The sequence below is a fragment of the Lemur catta genome, chromosome 10 (assembly GCF_020740605.2).
Source record: "Lemur catta isolate mLemCat1 chromosome 10, mLemCat1.pri, whole genome shotgun sequence".
Lineage (NCBI taxonomy): Eukaryota > Metazoa > Chordata > Mammalia > Primates > Lemuridae > Lemur > Lemur catta.
The window spans coordinates 23,865,919-23,889,988 of NC_059137.1; positions in this window are offsets into that span (position 1 = coordinate 23,865,919).

Here is a 24,070-nt window from a genome sequence, read left to right on the forward strand (position 1 = left end):
TTACAGGCATGAGCCACCATGCCTGGCCAGCCACCAAAATTGATAACTTGGCCACTACTTGAAAGATATACAGACATTTTTCAAAATAAAATTCAAGTATCTTAGTGTCTTTTAATAACTCCTCATCCCTGGGTAAGAGGTTGGGGAGTAACTGTACAATGGAGAAACTTAATAAACACTACCTTGGCCAGGTGATCAAGGTTAACATCATAAGTGATAGGTCATGTTGCTAGCATGTACTACTGAGGTGCACTTCACCTGTGTGGCCTTCCTCCCCAAAACCCATAACTCTACTCTAACCATAAGGAAGACATTAGAGAAACCCCAATTGAAAGAAATTCTACAAAATACCTGACTAGTACTCCTCAACATTGTCAAGATAATAAAAAACAGGAAAAGTCAGAGAAATTGTCACGAACCAGAGGAGGCTAAAAAGGCATGATGACTAAATGTAATGTGGCATCTTGGATGAGATCTTGGAATAGAAAAAAGACATTAGATAAAAACTAGCACAAACTGAGTTAAGTATGGAGTTTAGGTAATAATATACCAATGTTGGTTTCTTAATTGTGACAAACAGACGCTAATAATGTAACAACATAAGAAATAGCCAAGGGGCATATGTGAACTCTCTGAACTATCTTTGTAACTTTTCTATAAACTTAAAACTATTTTAAAATTTAAAAATCTATTTAAATTTAAAAAGTACAAAAACATGAGCAGAGCCTCAGTGACTTGTGGGATAGTATATGATTTAATATATGAGCAATTGGAGTCCCAGAAGGAAAGAATAGAGAATGAGATGGGGAAAGTATTTGAAAAAAATATACGCTGAGAGCTCTCCAAAACCCCAAGCAGGAAATATTATAAGAAATTTACATTTATGCACATCATAGTTAAACTATTGAAACCCAAAGATAATAAAATCTTAATAGGAAACAAAGAAAAAAGACATATTACATACAGGGGAACAATGATAAGAATGATGACTGACTTCTTATCAAAAATAATGAAAGTGAAAGATGAAAGAATGACCTAAAGTGCTAAAACCACAAAAAGAAAAAAAACAACTGTCAACTTAGAATTCTATGTCCAGCAAAATATTATTCAAAAATGAAGGTGACATTCAACATTCTCAGATAAACAAAAACCAGGAGAATTTATCACCAGCTGAAACATGTTACATGAAAACATACTAAAGAAATTTCTTAAAGCTGAAGAGAAATTACACTAGATAGTATCTCATGGGTCAAAAAAGGAATTACAAGAGAAATTAGAAAATATTTCAAACCAAATGATAAAAACACAACAAATCAAAATTTGTGCCATGTAGCTAAAGTACTTAGAAGGAAATTTATAACTTGAAACATTAATATTAGAAAAAGATAAAGATGTTCAAATGGCCTAAGTTTTTATTTTAAGATGTTAGATAAAGAGTAAACTAAATCCAAAACACACAGTAGAAGATAAATAAAAAAGAATGGAGGTCAATGAAATGGAAAACAAACAATAGAGAACTCAATAAAAACAAAAGTTGCACTTTGAAAAAATTAATAAACCTCTTTAAAACTAATAAAAGAGAAAACACAATAACAAATATCAGGAATGAAAAAGAGGCATCATTATAGATTCCTAGGCACATTAAAAAGATAAGAGAATATTATAAAAAACTTTATATCAACAAAATGGATAATATAAACAAATTCCTTGGAACATGCAACTTACTGAAACTAACACAAAAAGAAATTTATAGCAGTCTTATATCTATTATATAAATTGAATTTTTAATTAAAAACCTTCCAACCAAGAAAAATCCAATCTGAATTCACACAAGCAAATTTTATCAAGCATTTAAAGAAGAAACAATAACACTTGTAAGCTCTTTTAGAAAATAGAAGAGGAGGACACCTTTTCCTGCCAGTTTTATGTTGCTAAAATAATACTGACACCCAAACTTGACAAGAGTATTACAGGAAAAGAAAATTATAAGCAATATTTTTCATGAACATAGATACAAAAGTCTCAATAAGATATTAGCAAAGAAAATCCATATGATTATCTCATTAGATCTAGAAAACAGTATCTGACAAATGTAACATGTATTTACTTTTAAAAAACACAGAAAAACACCATCAGCATCTTTTTCATTAACTTTTCATGTTTGTTTGGAAGATCTTTGCTTTATTTATTCTCATAGGACAATTTTCTACAGAGATACATAGAGTTAAACATTAATCTGTAAATGGACTAAATTTAATTTTTTCACATAAAGGTCTTTCATATTTGTGTTAGATTTATTTGTAGGTACTTTTCAAGTTTTCTTGTTACTGAAATTGTATTTTTTCTTAAAAATTAGATTTTCTATTTGTTTATTGTGGGACCGTAGGAATGAAATTGATTTTTGTATGTTCATCATATATCTAGCAACCTTACCAAACTCTCTAAACAATCATAGACTCTTGGATATTTCTGCCAATAATAATAGTTTCATTTCCTACTTTCAAATTCCATACTTCTAATTTCATTTTCTTGTTTTACTGCCTGGCTAGGATTTTTAAGTTCCATGATGAACTGAAGTCATGATATAGGGATTACTATCCAATTCCTGACTACAACCTTTTACCATTCAGTATGATGTTTGCTGTAGATTTTACTAGATAATTTTCTTCTATTTCTAGTTTGCTAAGAATTTTTATTATGAATGGGCATTAATATGCTAACCCAATTATTCCTAAATTCCCTTGAGATATGCAAATATTATTTTTATATAAATTATGTGCATGTTTTTTAAATAAGATTTTTCGAGCAGTCAAGAGAGATATTTATAAAAATGGCTAGATTGATACAGGGCATTAAAACTATTGATCACAGAATACTGGAAAATTCTGGCTATCAACTTGAATCTTGTCTCTGTCTATACTGTCTACACTCAATACCAAAGTGATCTCATCCATTCCCATGACCTTTAACAACACCTATGGACTGATGACTCCCTCTAGTTCCTCAACCTCCCTGAACACCAGACTTATATAATCAACTGCCTTCTTGACATTTCCATTTGGATATCCAACAAGCATCTCAAACCTAACATGCTCCCAAACCAAATCTTGCTTCCTCCCCTCCAACAAGGGTTCCCAATCTCAGCGAATGGCACATCACTTACCTACTGCTCAAGCCAAAATACTTTGGCCTCCTCTGTGAGTCCTCTATTTCTGTCACAATACACACACACTCTGCTACAAAAAAAAAATTCTCTGAGCTCAATGTTCAAAATTTATTCCAAATCTGATGCTTTCTCATCCCCCTCCACTGCCACTCCCCACCAGCCATCATCACTTCTCACCTGACTTCCTGAGACTTGCAGAAAAAACTGCTAGCACTCAGTTACCTAGCCTGCTGCTCATTAGCAAACACTTATCTGTCATTCCCTCCACCTGAGCTGCTCTGGGATCCAAACCCCCAAAACCTATCACTTAACTAACTCCCTCCCCCAGCCCAGTCTCTCTGTCTCTATCTCTTTCTCTATCTCACCTCTATCTGCCACTCTGTCTCTCTGTCTCTCTCCCTCTGCAGCTCTCTTTCTGTCTCCCTTATCCCCAAGACCCTCACTTGATTACACACACACACACCCCATATCATGTTAGCTCTCACCAAACATAAAGCCACCATGCTAAACAACTGGTTAATTCCTCCCAGGCAAAGCTTCCTTCCTAGTCCCCAGATGGGCTGGTTTAGAAAGTGTGAACATTCTCCCTCCTCAAAAAACCAGTAAGTCACAATATTTCACGGTCCAGATGAAAGGCCATCAGGCTGGTGGCTGAAGAAGCAAACAATCATAAATTGCAAATGACAAATGACTGCTTTTCTCCTGAATCTGAAACAATGTCATAGTGGTTGAGAATTTTTTTTCTTTCAAAATGTGTAGAAAGTGGACCACAAAGATTCTAACCCTGGGGCCTCTGACCTTTACTGTGAGATACTGACATCTCTTATACAGAGAATACATTTTTCAATTCCCAAGGCTTTCAGCCACAAGATAGTGAAACTTGAGTAGAGAAATAGGTAGTTGACTCTGGTCAAGGCTAACATTGCGCAGCTTGAATAGCGTTAGAAAGGACCATTTAGCTCCCAAACGCCACTGACTGACAATATTGCAGCAATTATGGTGAGACCTGGGGCTTGAGGAGGCTGAGATGAAATGAAAGGAACAAATCCCCTTTTCATCAACCACATAGTGTGTTTGCCTGTCAGGCTGGCATCGGCAATCCCAATTTTGAATTCTCTCCTTGGAGACTGCTGTCATGTCTGACCACTTCTCACCACCCGGACTGCAGTAGCCCTCAACCACACCATGGTCTGCTCTCACCTGCCCCATGTCTACAGCTTCCTCCCGGTCCCCTGCATCCTCTTCTGCCCCCTACAGTCCATTCTTCACACAGCAGCCAAAGCCACCTTTCTAATCCACAGACCAGATCGTGTCATGTTTCTGCTTAAAAATCCCCCAGCGGCTCCCTTTCCTCATTCAAACAAAACCGAGTCTTGTCACAGGACTCAGGCAGATCACTGTGGACCTACTGAAGCTTTAGAGCCACAGCCCCTCACTTGGGCAACCCCTAAAACCTTTAGAAGTGACCTAGTAATATGTTTACATGGTAAGGGTATGATTTCATATTATTTGCAAAAAAGAGATTTTTGTATTCTTTCTCTTAAGAAGGGATCCCAAAATTATATAAACTTCGGACTTTATGACACCTGGACCCATCCCTGAGTGGCCTAGAAGGTTCGACTAACCTGGTCTCTGACCTCTTCTCCCCCCACACCCCCTCTTTCCACCACCAGGGGCTCATTACCACCTCACGCTTTACACTGGCCACTCCTGCTTGGAACTCGCTTCCCTCCTATGTTAAGTGAAGCTGCCCAGACCCACTTTTCACTCCAACGCCAGATATTCTAACCCAGTTCTCAATTTGTTTTTCTGGCAGGATTTTCTAGTATCTAAAATTTCTTATTTATCATTCATGTGTTTACATGAAGGCTGGGACACTATCCATTTCCTCTATGGCACTGGCTTCTAGACAGTACTGTACTTGGTTCATGAAAGGTTTTGAACAAATATCTATTGACCCTTATACCACAAAGAACCAAAAACAGGGACTCAAACAGATGCTTATACATCCTTGTTCATTACAGCATTATTCCCAAGAGCCAAAAGATCTAAACAACCCAAGTGTTCATCAACAGATGAGTGGATAATAAAAAGTGGTATATACATACAATGGAATATTACTCAGACTTAAAAATGAATGAAATTCTGACACATGCTACAACATGGATGAACCTTGAAAACATAGAAAGTGAAATCAGCCAGACATAAAAAAAAACCAAATACTATATGATTCCACATATATGAGGCACTTAGAGTAGGCAAATTCACAGAGACAGGCGGTATGAGATGGGGAAAATAGGGAGTTATTGTCTAATGAACATAGTTTCAGTTTGAGAGGACAAAAATGTTCTGGAAATGGATAGTGGCGATGATTGTACAACATGGTGAATGTACTTAATGCCATTGAAATGTATAACTAAAATGGTAAATTTTATGCTATGTATATTTTACATACACACACACACACACACACACACACACACACACACACATACAGACCCTGGATCCCTGTTTTGTAAGATGGACTATAAAAATCTCTGTTCTTTGTCACCCAGAAGAACTACCAATACCCTGGACCAATCTTATGATGGAGGCACATCTGGGGAGAAGGTGACAAATGCCAAAGTTTTTCCAGCAACTTGGGGATTTGGAGCTTAGGAATCCTTTTCTAATTCCCAAGAGAAAGATAAATGAGGAAAAGAGAAGACTACCAAAATAGGACCCAGATATGCATATTTGAAGAGTGACATTTTAGAAAGAGGCTTTAAAAAGTAGAAAGTTTCATGTACATGCACCCCTAATCCTTATTATTCAGGGCAGGACCCTCCTTCTCTACTTGCACTAAAGTCATATGCACACCATCCGGACATAATAAAATGCTTTTAATTTTAAGACCTGGAGTGAAAGTAATAGAAAAGCACATTATGCAGCTGATGAAGCTGGTTGCAGGGAGCAATATCGAAAGTCCTTGGGAACTGTGCTTTAATTTGCCCAAATGTAATGAGGCTTGGAGAGCCATCATTTTTTTCTTTTTTTTGTTTTTTAATTTTTACACACAATTCCTAGCAGGAGAGCCATCGTTTTAGTAATCCATAACTGACTCCTGTTCTGTGCAGTTTAATTCTCTAATATGTACTGTCTTTATAATGTTTAGCTCCCATTACGATGAAAGAATTTGAGGGTGAATCCCATTTCACAGCAATGAAAACAAAACTTAGTAACATGTTTGGATTGTCCTTTATAAAATAAGTTGCTCTTCCCTTGCCTTCAATAGAAAGGATCCCCAAATGTGTTGATCTTGTTCAGAAAATGGAATACCACAAGCCTCTTGGGCCTAAACATATTATGTTTATATTCATATGAATATCATATTCATATAATAACATATAATCACTTATAACAAGATATTATTTATTTGCAGCCACATGAGACCACAGATAATTAAACTCACTAGTTATTTTTTAAATGGTAAAGATTAGCCAAGGAAAAATATTTTTAGACTATAAATTATTTATGATCCCCCAAATTTTCAAATTCATATTTTAAAAGATAAGATTACATTTATCTACCTTATATACACCTTTTGCATAACTCCCTACCCTGTTCTGATTTTCCAAAAAATAGAGACTTTGCCTATCCACATGGAACTGCTAAGTTATGCCACTTAGAATGAAGAGCTAGGTTTTGCTTTGTATGTTTACCTGTTTCCCATGCAGATTGCTGAACTCCAACTCATCCCTGAAATCTCCTACCACAAGGGCTGTCTTGGGAAAGGAAATATAAAAGGATGAGACCCCACTTCTTGCATTATGTAAAGTGCCGCACTTTGTACTATGAATATTGCTGCTCCAAGTGTGGTCTGCAGACCAGTGGCATCAGCATTACCTCCTAGGAAGCTTGTTGGGAGTACAGAATCTCCAACCACACCCCACACCCACAGGATCAGGATCTGCCTTTTAACATGATCCCAGACAATCGGTATGCACACTGCAGTGGGAAAGGTGCTGTCTTAAGAAATGACTTCATTGTTGGTACTATAATTTAAGTGCTGCATACCTCCCTCTCAGAAGATAAGAAGATAAGAAAAGCATTGGAGGGATGTAGGACTTTAAAAAATGTTTCTGGACCAACTTCTTTAGGGCTTCCCTAAATGGCTCATAAGCTACAGTTTGGCAGCTTTTAATGCCTCTCAAAAGTTCAGAGACTTTTGATGTGATTTCAGCAAAGATGGCTAAGACCAAGTATCTAAAAAGGGTTTGGCATTGCCCAGCTATGCTATATGTTTTTGTTTGTTCTATTTTGTTTCCCTTTTTTTCTTTGCTTTGTTTTGTTTTACTTCGTTTTATTTTGTTTGTGATCTCACTTTGCACTGTCATCTGAAAAACTGAGTGTCTGAGTCCTGCAGGGGGCAGGCGTTCTCCACGACGCTGCAGCAGGACTAATGGAGGCAGCATTAGTCATAGGCTCATTAGTGTAACCAAAAACACTTGAAGGTTAAGTCAATTATTCGAACTGATTTTAACATTGGAATTGGCTTGGCCATTTTTTTGGAAAGTGGCTTAACCAGTTCTAAGATGACTAGTCGAGACATTAAAAACAGAGTGTTTTTACGCTGAATTAATTTCAGAGGCTAAAGAACAGGCTTGAATATCAACCTCATCTTAGAATCCCTGGACTCCTAAAATTCATTTAGGCTCCTGCCTCCTGCTATATGCTTCCGACAGACAATGTTCCATCAAACCTTCACCTCCCATAACACTGAGCATATTTTATTATAATTACTTGGCCAACTATGTTTGCTCCTCATTAGACTGTGGCCTCTGTGAAGGCAGGGACCATGTCTTACTCATATTTATGTCACAGATACCCAGAACAGTGTCTTGCACATAGTAGGTACTTAACGAGTTGAGGAATAAATAAATGACCATAACTGAGACATAAATGAAGGTACTGAAAACAGGACAAGTAGTTGAAACAAGAGCTTGCTTTCTAAATATAAATATTTAATACTATATAAAAACAGATGGATTATAATCTTTAATTTGTAGCCCATTTATTCAGAACTTATAAAACATACCTTTTGATTAGACTATATTTTTATGCTTTTGTACTATCTGTGAAGATTACACATGATGGTATAGATTTAATTGACTCAGCAACAATTTAGGAAGCATTCATTTATATACTATTGATAGGTTAAATCATCACATTTAAACAGTAGGTTGAATGCTATAAAGATTTATTCATGAAAACAGAATTTTGACTTGGAAGTTTCCTCTTATAATGAAAATGAAGTAACATTTCATTTCCTAAAGTAAAATAAAATTCCAATTAAGCCTCCCCATAACTGAGATTGGTCTTCTCTCTGAGGAGTCAAATTTGGAGAATTTTTATTATAAGTAATAAGAAAAATGACTATTTGAATGGGAAGCAAATGAACACTTTGATAGCTTGTGGAATTAGAGCATCTCCTTCTTGAATTTATGAGTATGCTCATAACAAGCTCAATAACTCTTGAGTCTACGTTGGAACCTCAAGATCTAATGACCAGAATGTATGGTCAACAAAACCACCAAGTTCCATCCCAGTAATATGAAGTATGTTTTGTAAGACTTCAAGTTCTATCCTTTGCACACCATGTGAGTTACGATCCCAGCTCAAATAGATAGCATCCTCCAACTGGATAATTGAAGTGAGCTTAATAAAGGGACTGCTTTATAAAGGCCTGGGCACATGGGTGGTGAAGCACCCAGGCACTAACAAAGTGGCAAGGGGAGCCATTGCTACACCTGGTCCCAAAGGAGCAAAGGAAGGAAGTGGTTACCAGCTGCAAGAGGGGACTACAGGCAGGAGCTCTGGCCTTCAGAAGAGGGAAGAAGCCATGGCCAAGCCACCGCCCTGGAAGAAGGGAGAATGTAGCATAATTACACCGACCCCACTCTTCCCCCATGCATGGTCTCCTGCTAGTGCTTTCCATTGATCTGACCGAACAGGAAGTCAAAGGGCAAGAGGGGCAAGTTGATGGAGTCCATAGAGGTCAGCCTTAGAAGGCACAGAACAGGAGTGGGAGACCAGAGGGTAGATTTGAAGTGTGAGATGGAGAATATTCACCCTGCACACCCTTTCCAAAGTGCTTCTACTGCAAAGTCTTCATAATCTCATTCATGAACTTTTGATTTCCATCCACATTCCTAAGAACTAAGAAAAAAACATATAGTAACAACAAATTTGTGAAGAACAATGGCATTTGGTAGTTCTCAATATTATTTTCATAGGAACACAAGATTCACTGATTCACTCACTCAAAGATAAGGTAACGGCAAGTTTTCTCTATACCTCCCTGAAAACTGCTGGAATGAACTAAAAGAAGAAAGAAAATTTTATCTACTATGAAACTAGCAAAGAGCTAAGGTTCTCAGATAACAGACTAGAAGAATTATCTGCCAAAAAGAGTGAAATTTTAATTAAATCAATGGACAACCTTAAAAGGTGATATATACTTCTGCAGATCTCAATTGTTTTCAAATATCTCTAAGAAAGGAGAGAGTTCAGAAAAGCCCTGTGTTGGGCAGTGAGGACTTACAAGACGTAGGAGATACCTCTGTGGTGGGGCTGGTTCCATCCACAATGATGCAGACAGTGACTCTGATGGAGGTACTGTGTGAATCCTCCCTCTTTATTATCTGCAAAACCCTAAATGTTAAAAACTCAATGTGGAGGAATAGTCTGGAGGCAAGAGATGTAGACAAAGAGAAGAAAAATAGCAACTACCTTTGTAGATGACTTGCCACTTCCTAGATGCTAAATAAAGTCAACTAAGTAGTGATAAATAAGCAGCAAATACCTTTCTATCCCTCTGCCCACACCCAATTCTCTCTCTCTCTCTCTCTCTCTCTCTCTCTCTCTCTCTCTCACACACACACACACACACTCGGTAAGCTGGGATGTGTGATCTGTGTGAGTGATCTGCTACTCACTGCAAGGCATTTTTTGAGCAGAAGAGAAGACATTGGAGAGTTGTAAGAAATTTTTATGAGACAAAATATCGAATTGGAAGTCAATGTCTTCCCCAAAATCACTGCCTCCATCCCTTCTACTTATTCATGCACGAATAGCAGATTTGGATAGAATTATCTCCATTTGGAAATGAGTAATAAATGCAAAGTGATTAACATGCGTAGATTCTATGTTCATAGTTATTATTTGTGTAAAAAGGAAAGATTTACAAGCAAATGGCACATAAATATATTTCAGAAAAATAGCACAGGAAATACATTAAATTTTCTGATAAATTCTCTTTACATTCAAAAAATTGAAGAACATATGAATTATTTTAAAAAATAAGTGTATAGTGAGCTAGCTGAGTCAGAAAATAAATTGAAGGTAACAATAAAACTGTTTCAGAAGTGAATGCTACTTAGAGTAAGAATCAAACAAATATGGTTTAAAAAGACAGTCAATTACCTACAAGGCAGACTTGTAAATGTAACAAAAACTCATGGGAACATCAGGAAAAAAATGAAAGCAATTCAAAGTTAATAGTTATGGAGAGCAATGGGTAATAGATGTCCCTATACTACTACTGTAGTAGTACTGTTACTACTGTAACATAATAAATGCTTTTTTTAATTGAAAGCCACAAAGAAAATATCATTACAAAAACTAAAGGAAAACACGGATCTTCTGATCAATGAAACTACCATTTTCCAGAAAAAAAACAAAACAAACAATGATTTGCAGTGAAAATATCACAGAGAAGGTACTAAAACTTTCATGGTTTAAAAACAACTTGATCAGCACAAAGTCACAATTTTAAAAAACTGAAGGAGAGGGAGGGGAGGGAAGAAGTAAGCCATCTACAAAGAGGAAATCGTCAGGCTAGCCTCAGACGTTTCCAGCGCAACAGTCAATGCCAGAACACAATGGAACGATGTCTTACAAACTATGAGGGGTAAAATCCATGATTTCATAATTTTATACACATTCAGTTTATCTGGTCAAAGAAACAACCTGTAGACATTCAGAATTTAACACCCTTGGGCTCTGCTCAAAAACAAAACCTTTTAACCAAACACTAAATCAACATAAAAATGTTCAGAAAAGAGGATGTGCTTGGTGAAAGGGCAGGCGGTGATCTGACTCCACTAAGATCCGAGACCAATGCTAAGCCCACACAACGTGGTCCTGCCTTAGCACCTTTGCAACTGCTCTTCCTTCTGCGTGGCTGGTCTGCTCACTTTGTTCAAATCTCTATTCCAACTCAGCACTTCAGAAACCTGTTCCCTTTTTTTAACATTTATCACCGCCTGACATTAAGGTAGATATGTATTGTCTCCTCTACCAAAATAAAAGCTCCTTGAGGGGAGGACCTTTTGTCTCTCTAACTGTTCACTGCTGTGTTCTCAGTTTGGGAACAGCACCTAGGACAAAAAGGGCACTCAAAAAGTATAATATGTGTTGACTGAATGAACTGTGAGAATTGTGTTCAAAATTGCAAGTGTTAAATGCCTTGAAAATGTAAAACTTGTTAACAATGTAACTGTAACAAATGGCAAATGGAAGGCTAAGTGATGTATGCTCATTTCCTCCACTTTAAGAGTAAGGAATCCATCAACAAAGTCTAAATTTGACAAACTCTTACAAAATTACATGATCACTTTTAAAAGTTAATGATATATTTAAGTTTTGCCTTTGTAAATGATTTCCATTATCTTTTGGACTGGAGTTCTATGTTGGAATGTTGTGGCTCTCTAGTGCTCTCTGAGAAACTGGCAAGTGGCAATTACAAAAGCACAGACCATGATTACTGACAGAGTGATTACATAAAGTTAGACTTTATAAATACATAATGTGGCTAGGGGTGTCAAGGATTTGGGGAAACAGAGGCTCTCAAACATTACTGGTGGCAATGTAAAGTGACACATTTTTGGACCACCTGGACAATATCTAGCAAAATTTATAATGTGCATGTTCACTCACCCAGCAATGCCATTTCTGGAAAATAGTACACAAATTCATTTGCAAGGTGTACAAGGATGTTCACTGTAGCATTGCCTACAAGAGCAAAAAGTGGAAGCAAGCCTAAATCCCCACTAAAGAGACCTGGTTAACTGTATTCCAAAAGTAAATACTAAACAGTTTATAAAAGCAAATGAAGTAGATGTGTTTACATTGAGATATAAAATTATGCATAATATAGGAAGTAGAAAAAGCAGGCTGCAGAACGACATGTGGTATGATTTCATTTATGTAAAAGAAACATTTAAACCTATATAAATAAGTGTGTGTTTCCAACTCTATGATGTTTGCATGGAAAATGTCTGAGAGAAGACTTCCAAACTGCTCATGGTAATCACCTCTAGAGACTGAGATTTGAGGGAGAAAATGGAAAGTGGGGAGGTTTACTTCATAAATTTCTATAACATTCGGATTATTTTTTAAAAAACAAACCTTACTTTCATCATAAAATTAGCTTTTAAAAGCCTTACACATTTCTAAACACATTTATTTAATACCCACAATATGGTGAACACATGAAATGCCACATTTTGTGTCATGGCAGGACTGGTTTAGCAAGAAAAATGGTTCAACATCACACAGCACCCATAGTCACCTATAGACCAAACTGTAAGCTCCTTGAAGACAGGGTCAGGGATGTTTTGGTCACAATTTATCCTGAATACCTATCACAGTGCTTGGTACATAGACAATATTCAGTAAATACATGCTAAATAAATGGACGACTACATGAATGAATGAAGACACACATTAAGGACCTAAAATTATCTGTAACTCGGTGTCCCTACCACACTTACCCTTTCATGAACCTAGATATGTTCATTCACAAAATCAAACTTCACATGTTTTATGATCTCCCCTGGATGCTTTAAACTGGTCCTGAGGCTAGGCCCACTGGAAAAACATGTGTCTGACGGGAGGTGAGGAATGCCACTTCTGCTCTGAGGCTGCCACCAGCATTGTCAGAGCCCCAGTGCTTAAGAGATGGCAACAATTTAAAGAGTTCCCATGTTCTGTTCTCTGTGACTCTTTGATCCCATGCTATTCCTGAGAAGTGTGAGGCAAAGTCTATAGGTGTGGTATCAAATTAGTAACTGCAGGTGCTAAAGTGCATAAACACTCGGATCGCATACCCAACCTACCAAGGAGGGTAGCCAAGTACCTTCCATTGCCTGGTATTTAACCTACTGCACCAGAACACTGACATCGTACAGAACACAACACCATTCCCGCCTTCTGGCTTTCTAGTAGTAAAGCCTCTGTTCTAGACACCCTGTACAGAGCACTTCAGTAAGAAAAATTTTTAATTCAGTAAGTTAGTACCCTCTTTTCTTGTTTATTATCCAGATTTTTTTTTCTTATTTAAACTAAGATGCTCTTATTTTACTAAAACCAATAGTGCTCGTGAATAAGTAACTATGTATCCTTATTTTCCACTCAGTTTCATTTTAAATTGGCAACCTTGGCTCATTGAAGACTATCAGATATTGACACACAACAAACTGCTGGTTTTTAAAATTGATAATACCCTTCTCCTGTTGAAGACATTTATAGCTTTCTGATGCTTGGCTAACACATTTTCTGTGTCATCTGTCTTAAAGCCCTTCAGAAGGAAAGATGGTTTTAACTTTTTTTGAAGTTTTGAGCTTTGAAGTTTTAAAACACAAATACTGTCATCATGCCCATGTATAAATCTCTTCTGGCTGTCTGATGCACTCAGGATAAAATCCAAGGTCCTTGTGGAGACTACCTGGCCCTCTGTGATCTACCCTGGCCTAATTATCCAGCCTCATCTCTGGACCATCTTTTCTTCTTTCCCAAATCCCCAGCCACACTACCCTTCCTTTAGTTCTTCCAACTTGCCAGTGTGTCTCCTGCCTCAGGCCCTTAGCACATGCGGCATTCTCAGCCCAGAATGCTTCTCTCCTCCACTTCTCACCTGGCCCACTCCTACTCATCCTTTAGGTCTCTCGTTAAACATCTGTTCCTCAGAGAGGCTACTCTGACCCCCTAATTTAACCTATGTCCTCTTCCTGTTGTTTCCTCTGTGTTCTTTCCCTTCATGGCGTTTATTGCCTTTGCATAATATATTCATTCACCTGTGTTTAGTGATGCAACATCTAGCTCTTATCAGATGATGAGAATCATGTGTGTTTTATTGACCAGCGCTAATCCCAACAAATATTTGTTGGTTAAATTAAAGCATAAAAGAAGTGAATTTTATTCACTCTTTCCATTGATTTTTTTGTTTTTTGTTTTTTGTTTTTTTTGAGGCAGAGTCCCGCTCTGTCACCCTGGCTAGAGTGCCATGGCGTCAGCCTAGCTCACAGCAACCTCAAACTCCTGGGCTCAAGCAATCCTCCTGCCTTGGCCTCCCAAGTAGCTGGGACTACAGGCATGCACCACCATGCTCGGCTAATTTTTTCTATATATTTTTAGTTGTCCAGCTAATTTCTTTTTATTTTTTAGTAGAGACGGGATCTCACTCTTGTTCAGGCTGGTTTCAAACTCCTGAGCTCAAACGATCCACCCGCCTCGGCCTCCCAGAGTGCTAGGATTACAGGCATAAGCCACCACGCCCGGCCTGATTTTTTTATAAATATAAGTTGGTCACAGTAAGTAAAAGAATTCAGTGCCTATTTCACTCATATTCAAAGCAGGTTGTGCTAGCTAAGATGAGATTTGGGGGAGAGTTTAAATGGAGGAGAAGGACAATATTTGGCACAAGAGAAATTTTGTGAGACCCAAAGAAAAACAGAAAAAGATGGTATTCTGAAATGGAAAAAAAGAGAATGAAAAATCTAATTATATTAAGGAAACAAGGGAAGCATGGCAGAGAACAGAGAGACATTTGGAAATTAGGGAGGTTAACCAGAATGTGAGGAGAACTTTGGAACATCACATGGGCACGGGAAGGCCAAGGTTGATCAGGGGAGAAGGAGGCTGGTTAAGGCAGCAATCTGGATCCTATGGAAGGAGAGGAAGAGTGTGATAAGGAAGGTCCTTGTGCACAAAGAGCTCCAGGTGTGAGGTAAACATACCTGGAACAAAACCTTAGCTGGGAGACCAAGAGGGAATGGAGGAAAGGTCTGAGGGCCTTAGTAAACTTACAAATCCGGTATGCTGTTCCACTGTTATTGAGCATCCAAGTGCTAAGTGTGAGAGAAGTACATTATATTTTAGATTATCAATGTAAGAGTGTAAAGATGAAAGTTACTGCCCCAGCGAACAACCAGGTTATCCTTTAACCCTACCCAGTGAGGTGACTAGATCTATGTTCAATCAATTGTAAAGGATAGTCTCCTTGTCTAAGAGAGTAACAACAAGGAACGAGGATGGAGCATGCCAGAAGCCAAGTTGCCCAGTTTCTGTTCTGTGTACCCAAGCCTGCTGTGGCTTCTGGTTGATTCTCCACATCTATAATGGTATTTTAGGAATTCTGGTACTCTAAGTTGCCCTTCAGGCATTGTATATCTTTGTAAATTAAAAAAAAAAAACAGCTTGGTTCCAATCTGAGAACCCATAGAATGTGGGAGACTATAGTAACAGTACTAAATAATAGATAATACTTACAGGTAATTGATAATATTTATTGAGCATACTTTATGTCAATCTCTGTTTTAAGAACCTTATATGTATATGTATCAATTTAAATGTATAACTCTTTAATTTTCACAAAAAGCACAGGAAATAGTGACTATAATAATTCCCATTTTCCAGATTGGAAAAATGAGGCCCAGAGAGATTAACATCCTTCAACGAAGTGTCAAAAGACTCAACCCCAGATAATCTGACTCCAGAGCCCAGCTTTTAATCACATTAGTTTCTTAAATTTGTACATACCTTACAATTTACAAAGCCCCTTAGAAGAGATACAAATATTATCTGATCCTCTAAAAAATACTTAAAAGTGAGTAAGGAACATCTTTGTCTCCATGGTAGAAGTAGGGAAACTGAGGCTCAGAGACATTAAATTACTGGTGTAGGAAGTCAACAGCACTAGCAGCAGACCAGGCAGGGCCTGAAAGCCACAACTCCTCACTCCTAAAATGCCAAACCATCTCTCACTTCTGCTTTAACAGCCTTGTTGGTGAGGATTAAATTGCATCTACATAATCAGACATGCAGAAGAAGAAAAGCTGCATTTAGGGTTTATTGGATTTGGCATGAAAGTAGTGATATCTGAAAACATGACATTATCTCCAACTTGAAATATGATTTCATACAGCCTCAATGTCAGGAAGTATCCATGGGAAAAGAACAAGAGAGTGGATCGGCTGGCTGTGGCCTGTCAGAGTGGCCCTGCTGCGGCAGCAGCCTGAGAGAGTGACCAGAAAGCAACGCAGGGATGGAAAAACAGAGAAGAGAGGAGCCCCAGACCTGACCCACAACCGATCTTTTCTGGTTAACGCCTCTCCTGTCTTCATGCCCTCTGTTCCCCGCCCCTCCCGTGCCCTGCCCACGGTGCCAAACGTTGTAATTCAACTCCTGGCTGCTGCTGGCACGTTTCTGTCTCGTCTTTGCATTACCCCAGGAACAAATCAATTCTTTTGGGTCCTCTGATGGTTTCTAGTAGCCAGGACTTTGCAGCCCTGGCTCATATTACACTAACTCATCATCCTTCCATTACACGCTTCACACCGAACCGCGTTTGCTTCCGATCCGCAGTGACCCCCCCTTTTTTTTTTTAGCTGCAGTCCAATAATGCTGACACGGTTACGGATCGGAAGTAATGGCTATTGCTGCCAACTCCCTCCCCGAGAAGCGAAGCGGAAGCTTGGGGCAGGGATGGGGAAGCCTAGACCGTGCCTCCCGCCCTAGCAACACCATGCCCCTCCGGAGGCCCTGCTGGCCAAGGGACAGCCGCACGAGACCACGCCACCCGGGGCTCCCACCCCTGCCTCTGCCGCCGCGGCTGCTGCTATAGAAACAGCAGGCGTACACACGGGGCTGAAATTGAACACCCATCCTGGACCGGGACCCGGGCGGGACCGGCCTGCTGCCGCGGTCACCATGGCAACGTGCCGAGAGGAGGGCAGCGCGCGGCGCGGGGATACTCACTCCGTCGCGGGGCTCGGGCGCCCGGGCGCGCTGCTGCGGGGCTCGCCGGCCGTGCTCGCCTCTGCCGGAGCCGCGCGCGAGGTGGAGCTGGGAGCCGTCTCCCCTCCCCGCCCGCACCCCCTCCTCCCCTGGAGGGTGGAAAGTGAACGCTCAGGCTCTCTCAGCTCCCAGCCTGCGAATAAAACGGGAAGCAATTGGATAGTGGCGTTCGCCGGGCGCTAGACAAGCCACTCCACTGAAAGGTTTCGGGGAGGGCGCGCGCGGGCAGCTGCGCGCGGGGCGATGTGGCCACCAGCGCGCAGTGCCCGGGCACCCAACGCGCCAGGTGCGCCCGCGGCTCCCCTGGGACGGGCGGTGGGAGGGGGACAGGGGCGGCCGCGGCGGGTGACACAGCCCAGAGGGCGTAGGGAAACAGTTGAGTCACTGGCAAGGTGGCAGCTCTCGGTGCTTGGAAGTTGCAAGAAACGTCTGGCCTGTGCAAATAGCAAGGACTGCCCCCAGTGGGCTGGGCATGGGTTCAGAAACGCCATTGTGCCAGCCCAGGGAGCATCGGTCTGAGTTTCCCCGAGGAAAACTCCAGCTGCGTTGCGGCGCCTTAATGCGGTGTTTCACCACTTTGGCGACCCCACGCCCTTTGCCGTTTCACTCCATATTTTGCGTATTCCGGCCTGCCAGGAAATGTCCAGTGATGCTTTCCCTAGTCTGATCTTTGAAAACAATGGATATGTTGTATATGGTTTCCCAAATTACCACGGCCCCACCCCATGGTAATAAGCCCCCCCCCCGGGGGGTACATATTTCCCTGCCTCCACCACCTCTGAGAATCCTCCACTCCTAACGGTTTCCGCTTAGAAACCTGGTTTCCGACCAGGTGTCCTGCACCTGCTGCAATGAAGCGTGGACCGGACAGCTTCAGGCTTTCCTGTGTCTTACAGCCGGGTCCGTGCGCAAGCCGGTGTCTGCTAGGTGCTGAGGACTCAGCACAAAACATAGGCATAGCCATCACGGTCCCTGCCCTGAAGGAAGTCGCAGGTGCAAGTAGAAAGACAATGCACAGAAATAAAGAGAAAAATAAACATATCACCACAGGCTGAAAATATTGCTTTAAAAAGTGATTAGTAAAAGTGGTAAGATGCTGGGATGAATGTTCCAAAATTAATTTGTGGTAAGATTATGCAATTCTGTGAATAAAATTTTATGGTCTATGAATTATATCTTTATAAAATTATTTTTTTAAAAAATTCTCTGATGGAGAATAAAAAGGAAGTGGACCTGCTTGGGGAGGGTGCTCAGAAAAGGCCTCCCTGAGGGACTGGGCTGAAAGGGGAGAGGGCTCCCCCATGTGAGTGACAGGGGAGGGCATTCCTGCCAGCCACCAGCCTGCCAGTGGCTGTAGATGGGAAAGAGCTCTACGCATCAAGGGGCTGGAGAGAGACCAGTGGGAAATGTGCCCAGTGGGTTCACTGCTCCTCCTTGCCCTCTGGAGAGTGAGCCACAAAGTCAAGCCCAGTGAAGATTCCCAGAGCTGTCTTGTGGAAGGAGATTTTAGATCAATTGCAGGCTTCCCTTTGCAGAGAATCTAGTACGAATCTGGAGATCATAAAACCTTCCCTCAACCCACGTCCCTCTCCAGGCACCATCTTAGCCTTACTCTTCCCTTCATGGTCTTGAGAGGGTCGTCGGTGCTCACCATCTCAACACCCTCACTTCTATCTGCTCCCTGTAGCATGTAGGATTAAGTTCAGGTGTCAGTAATTAAGAGGCTTAAACAGGAAAGAGATTTGCTTTTCTACCTCTTAAAAAGTTCAGAGATAAGCACTCCTGGGTTAATTTAGCAGCTTTGCTCCTCAAAGAGCAAAGAGACCCAGGCTTCTTCAAAATATTGCTCTCTCATATGTGGGCTCCCTTCCTAAAGTCACTTCATGGTCCAAGTTTGCTGCTCTCACTCCAGCCATCATGTCTGCATTCCAACCAGCAAAAAGGTGGAAGGAGCAAAGAAGAGGCGGCAAAGAAAGCATGCCAACTACCTCTGAAGGAAGGCTCCCAGAAGCAGCCTCAGGACACTCTCACTTACATTTCTTTGGCTAAAATTCAATCACGTGGCTATATTCAGTGTCCAGGGAGACTAGACAAAGCAGTCTTCACTCTCCATAGTCATGAGCCTATCTGAACATTGGGGGCTCCATTTCCATGGAAAAGGGGAAATAAGGATTGGGGAACAACCAGTAATCTTTGCCTCCTCCTCAATACTTAGCATTCTGGCTTCTGCCTCCCACATGCAACTGACATTGTTCACCATAAACTCCCCGATGCCGAATGCAATGGCTTGTCTCACTCCTCTTATTGTGTGATTTATATGCAGTATTTGACATTTTCACCACTCCTTTGTGTTTTTTATTTTTTTCACTTAAAGTTGGGTTTATTGAGGCACAATTTATATACAGTAGAGTTCACCCTTTTTAGGTGTACAGGTCTATCAGTGTCGATACATTTTACAGCCATGTGCCACCACCATTGTCAAGATATTACATTACCATCACCCCAAACAGTTCCTTCAAGTCCCTTGATAGTCAATTCACTCCTCCTACCTCTAGTTCCAGGCAACCACTGATCTGATTTCTGTCCTGATGGTTTTGCTTTTCCAGAATGTGCTATAAATGGAGTCAGACAGTATGTAGCCTTTTGTGTGTAATTTCTTTCACTTCCCAAATTCTTTTGAGACACATCCATGTTGTGTGTCTGTAGGTAGGTAGTTCTTTTTCATTGCTGAGTAGGATTCCGTTGTACAGATGTACCACAATTTGTTCACCCATTCACCATTTGATGGATATTATTTAGGTTGTTTCCAGTTTGTGGCAATTATAAAATAAAACTGCTATAAATTCATGTACAGGTCTTTTTGTGAATAAATGTATTCATTTCTTTGGGGTAAATATTTAGGGTCATTCCTTACATTTGGAAACACTGTCTTCTATGACACTACAATACCATAACTCTAGCTACCCCTCTCTGGTACTTTTCTCTTAAATCTTGGTGTTCTGTGGAATCCCAGCCTCAACTCTCTTCACATCTGACTGAAAAGACCCTTCCTGAGAAATTCCATCTACTTCTGCAGCTTTATTTAACCACATATGCGGTGCTGACTTCCACACTAAGTCTGTAGCTCAGATTGAGCTCTAAACTTTGAAACTAAATATCCAAAGGCCATTGTAACATCTTCACAAACATCTCAAACCCACTGTGTCTAAGATGCACTCCTCATTTTCACCTGTAAATGCTCCTCTTAATGCTCTGTCTGCCTGTCCTAATAACGGAAAGGGTACAAGGGTCCACACAGACACGTGGGCATCTGCCTTGATTCCTCACCATCGTGAATTCCCATATCCAGTCAATCAACAAGATTTATGCAGACTACCTCCAAGCCCACTGCTATTGCTAGAACAGCCTCCCTCTTGGCCTTCTTCACACCCTGTGCTGACTCATCAATCCTACAGCCAGAGCTACCTTCCAAAGACACACATCTAGTCATATCATCCCCTTGCCTGAACCCTTTCAATGGTCATTTCTTAACTTTAAGATAAAGGTCAGATTGATTGTAGACACATGCTAAGTTTTTTAAAGTTAGTAGATTATTATAATTTTCAACTGCCATAAAAAACAAGAATAAATTTATTTTATAGGGCTGGGTTTATACTTTATTAGGAGTCATAAATGCATCTTATTTATTCATTTAAAAAGATATAAATATATTGATAAATATAGCATAGCTACAAAGTAGCAGGGTACAACTATGCAGACACATTGATAGACATTCTCTGACAGTTAATGCATTAACTAGTTAATTAAATAATAATTCATTAAACAGAGCTCACTGGGGACTGTTTGCACACCAAGTGCATTTTAATACTGCTCCAACTTGAAAGTAACTTAACAGCTCTACCTATCTGAAAGTGAATTTAGAACCAGGAAATAAACAAAACAATGATATCAGAAAGTCCATCCTGTAAGCACTCATTCTTACTTTTCTTGGGGTCATAAACTTCTTAATTATCTGATGAAAAACACACAGGTGGATTAGCTCACATTTTGCTGACAATATCAGATGGTTTGCTGACCCTCTGAAGCCCATCCATCGTCCATGGGCCTCAAGCTGAGTTCTGCTTGTTTAAAGTTTGCAATTTGCTTGCATGTACATTGCTTTACATTCATCCTGCAATTATCTTGGGGACAGTTATTACTATCACCATTTTGTAGATGAAGAAAATGAAGCTTAGAGTAGTTCAATAACTTGCTCAGGTCATATGTTAGTTAGCAAGAGACCGATTCATCAATATTACCGAAGTCTTCAACCTCCCAATCTGAAAAAGAATGTGCCACCTCTGAGGGAAAAACCTGACAGGATTTTATATAGGTAGAATGTACGAGCCTTGGAACAGGACTTCTTAAACTGGGGACCACGGGTGGCTTCAGGGATCTGACTAAGATCCCAGGAAGAATTATGGTTTGAGAAGATGTCAAGGAGAGAGAATGGGATTCTCAGCGTTCCCTGATTCAAAACAAACAAAACTCTAAATATGACTAGATCTAACACTTAATACGTTTTAAATGGTTTTCTGGTTTATTAGAAATAGAAACACACAATGAGAAGGGGCTGGAGAAAAACAGGAAAAGTGTTATTTCAGGCAGCAACAGCAATAAGCAAGGAAGAAAAGTGTGAAAATGGGCACAAGACAAGAACCAGCACCAAAATGTCACAGTGGAGGTAGACACAGCTCTACAAATCACAGTAGCTCCTGAGAACATCCAGGGTGACAACAGTAGGCACCTGTATTTAAAACTAAATACAGGCTTTCAAAATTTTTCATTCATATTAGGCTTTTAATATTTCTATTTTAGCTAGGCTAAAATTTAGTTGTTTGGAAAAATGTATTCTGTGTTCACATGGCACTCTGGTTCCTTGTCAGTGTTGGATGAAGGGAGATATTACTGTAATTTTAAACATCTACATGGGAAGAAGGGAATAAAAACAAGCACGATCACTGCCAAGCTCAACACAGCATTCCATTATATTAAACAAAAAGTAAACCATTAGGCTGATAATTAAAGTATAAAAATGGCAGTCTTCTCATCCACTTGGCATTACTGGCTTTCAATTGTACTCCTACAATGAGAAGCATTATGTCCTAAGGAGCTTTCTGTACTTTTTATATTTTATAACATGCACTGCTTTACCTTCTTATAATATCATATAACTAATGTTTCTGTTAGAGACATGTAGGAAAGAGACATCTCTAACTGAAACTAGGTGTTTGTTCATCTAGAACTGTACATGTAGGGGTGGGAGTCGGGGTGGTGATGGAGTATGTAATTAAATAATTTTCAGAGTTGTGTTGATCTGCATATTTTCCACTTAGTTATAGGGCTGGAGATAATATCCTGGGGTGACTATTCACCCCCATGTTTCAATCTTCTACCACTAGTAAGTTCTTTCTGAAATATGACACCTCAAATCGTTTGTTGTAATTCTACTGACGCTGGGTAAAAGCAGCCTACAGATGGTGACAGGAAGGGTGCTGGGGAAATGCAAATACTCTTCTTTTGTTAAACATGGGCAAAGGTGATCTCTCTCCTTCACAGTCTTTCTATTGATTTCTATGTATACCTATGAGTACACTTAGACAAGACACAAATTGCAATGGTTTCTGATTCATGGGTGGTTCTCGGAATCATAGTCTATTGACCATGGGAAGGATCCTTGGGGTTACTTAGTCCAGCAGCCAACACAGATTTCTACAATTGACCTGGGATCATCCTTCTTGTTGAAGCACACTTATTGTTTTCTTCTAGCTCAGAAAGCTGAAAAGACCTATTTGTTTTTTGTTTGTAGAATTCACTCAGCCACCCACAAAATGACGTATGTGTTCAGAACAGCCCATGATTATGTGTGTACAGATGTAGCAAGAACATTTATTTCACCACTGCCAAGTCTGACCTATGATGGAGGATGAACAATGACCTCTCAGAGATAACCCAGTAACACCATGGCCTCATCAAGGGGACTTTGCTGAGGAAAAGAGCTGCTCCTTAACCATGCGCTAGAGAGAAACCAGTTCAGCCTCACTCAGACATGCTGCACGTTGGTTAAGCTGAGAGTCGGAAGACACTGGTGATGTTTAATTGACATAAGGCTATTAAAACTTAATTTAGTATAATCCTATCAGCTCTGCTATGCTGAATGAAAATGGAGAAGCTATTTAGTTACTTGGTGGTATCTCTTTAAAGAGAGGTTTAGGTATATCATCATTAAATACTTTCATCTTCTAATACAATATTAAATGCCAGTATAGAAAGCAATTCTGGATAAGATGGACCTCAAAAATTTTTTGGAACCTGTTTTGAAGAGGATCAAAGTTAAAAACAATTTCTCCCTTCTGAGAGTGGGAAATTTGGGTTTATTCTTGATACAGAATATTATTTTACTCTAGGAAAAAGGTGAATAGAACATCTTATAAAAATACAATCAAGGACCCACTCGAACGTAAGCCCTATAGGGGCAGGGACTTATTTTTCTATTTTGTTTATTCTTATGTTCTCTACAACAGTACCTAGCACATAGTAGGATCTCAATAAATATGTGTTGAATAAAATAATGAAAAAAATTCCTCTTTAGCAAGATCCCAAGAAGTTGTACTTTCTTGGATGTGTCTTTAATCAGATGGAAGTCTTCGCAGTTGATGGTTCCCACAGAAATGTTTCTTTCTGTAAGTACGCATTGACTGCTCTATGCTTGTATAGTATTATTAGTTTGTGTGTTAGTGTTGCTAT